This window comes from Penaeus chinensis, chromosome 38 (genome assembly GCF_019202785.1).
Source record: "Penaeus chinensis breed Huanghai No. 1 chromosome 38, ASM1920278v2, whole genome shotgun sequence".
NCBI lineage: Eukaryota > Metazoa > Arthropoda > Malacostraca > Decapoda > Penaeidae > Penaeus > Penaeus chinensis.
Genome location: NC_061856.1, coordinates 7,580,473 through 7,582,972, shown reverse-complemented (window position 1 = coordinate 7,582,972; position 2,500 = coordinate 7,580,473).

Here is a 2,500-nt window from a genome sequence, read left to right as displayed (position 1 = left end):
TAGATGAAAAAGAAAAAAAAGTGATAGCGTAGACAGGAAAAGAAAGAAAGTGATATCCATAAGTCACTAAATCGTGATTTGAACGCCGATCAACGTTCCAGTCAACACTTAAGCACTTTCCCCGAAAAACGAAATTGAGCTTCACCTTTTCCAATTCAATCATTCATTTTTTGCTCGTTTTATTCTTTATTGATTTGTTTATATTTTCTTTTTTATTTGTAACAAAATCAGGGAGGCAAGGGGAGTGTGGGGGGGGGGGAGGGGGCAAATGCTCCTTCTAGCCTTCTCTTTTTTCTTTTTTTTGTATTTTTTGCCTAAAATTACATCCATATAGCTCTGGTTGTAACGTAAATATGCTTCGCTGGCCCCTGGGAGAAGTGGCCAAGGCTACATATAGCAAAGCGTTTTCAAAAGGGAGTGCATGTGGTCATTTTAAGGATTACTATTATTTTTTCTAACTCAGTCTCGTATCATTGCTCCCTCATGGTGAGGCTGTGAACGCTTTGATTGCATGTACGGAAAGTCATATTAAGAAGTGTGACAATTCGCTCTTTTTTATGTATTATTATTATTATTATTATTATTATTATTGTTATTATTATTATTATTACTATTACTATTATTGTTGTTGTTGTTGTTATTGTTGTTATTACATTTCACTCTACTGCTCGAATTAGGTTCCGGAATGCGTGGAAGAAGTTTCGAAAACGCTGTAGTACACGATGTGAAAAATCTTCATATGATATATTTTTGGAAACAGATACAACTTCTTACAAGTATAAATGCAGCAATGCAGTGGGTGAATGCATAAAATAATGGCAAATAAGATTTTTTTTTTCTTTAGTGACTTACCATAGACAAACCTCGGAGTCTTGGCTCGCAAACCATTTTCTTCTCCAACCATAACTTGTGTTTTGCATGCCTTATTTGGCCTTCGCCTTGAAAAATATCACTTATATCTAATGGCACATCAGCTAAGGCGATTTTTAGAGAAGAAACGAAAGAGTTTTATAACTTTGATTGTAAAAAAATAAAAAAATAAAACAGCAGAATATCGCCGATGCAGGACAAGGCCACTGGGACAGCGAGAATTATGGTAAACAAAACACCTCATTTTGTCAACAAACTGCTGTATCTGGCTCACCGCAGTAGATGAATGTGACACCCTGGATTAGATACTAGGAGGACAAAACACTGGATAATTTTTTTTTTTTTTTTTTTATATTCCATGTAAATGAAGAACAATAAATTCCATGAATTCATATTCTAGAGATATCGATGTATTTATATGCAAGCATAAACACAGACACAAACACATACACACTCATATATATATATATATATATATATATATATATATATATATATGTATATATATATATATATGTGTGTGTGTGTGTGTGTATATATACATATATATGTACATATATATGTAAATCTATCTATCTATCTATATATATATTTCTATAAAGTGTGTATATGTTTGTATATGCACCATGCATGTGGTTATGTGTGTATTTACACATTTCCGTTTTGTCTTGTTTTTTATGAAAACGGTTTAGAATTTTCTTTATTTTTATATATTTTTATTTATCTCATTATCATTATAACCGTTTTTTGGCAAATGCATGTCTGATGTAGTGATAGAAATAAAGTGAAAATAATTATAATTTCTACTGCATGGAAGCCCAAAGTTTTGTATTAAGAACAAATTTTGCATTTATAACCTTTTATTTAGTGCTCTACCAGATTGTGATTTTTATTCTAATTTCTATACTTTTGTATTCATTTTACTTACGGTTATTGTATAAATGTTATTCATTCTTTGGAGAAGTTATATATGTATGTGTGTACCCTCTGAAAATCTCGGATGCCACTCCAGTATACCGTCTCTCAGCAGCTGTTATTTAGTACAGCGGATGTTCGACCGTTTTTATTCGTATCCTAAGTATTGATACACCGTCATTATTAGTACTGATGTCCCAAATTACTTCTAGTAATCAGTATCAATATCTCAATGGCAACTCAAAGCCGAAATTTGAGTTGCCATTTGTTTTCCGTTTTCACTGCAAATGGTTTAACGAAGAAAGGTTCAAGAAAGGTAAATTTGAAATTTGCGGGTCTTCGGGGACTGGATGTCGTCTGCTATCCATCGGGTGAAATTTCAGAAAAAAGTGAATAGTTGAACGAAGTCGGATGGATTGGATTGATCAAGATACGAAAAATATATCGGCGAAACTCCGCGTTTTCGTTTTCAGCGTCGGCTAGGTGAAACTCACTCAAAACCTGGAACGTTTTCTTTCTGTGTGGGTAGCAACAGATCGACCAATCGCAGCGTAGACTAATATAAATCAAGATAAAGGCAACATCCTAAAGCATTAATGTCCTTTGAATCAGAGTATCCAAATAGCTTCACAAGAATGAAGAAAGTGCCCTTAAGCAGTCCAAGAAGTGACAATATTGCCCAGGATCAAAAGTATTATTATCATTATTATCATTA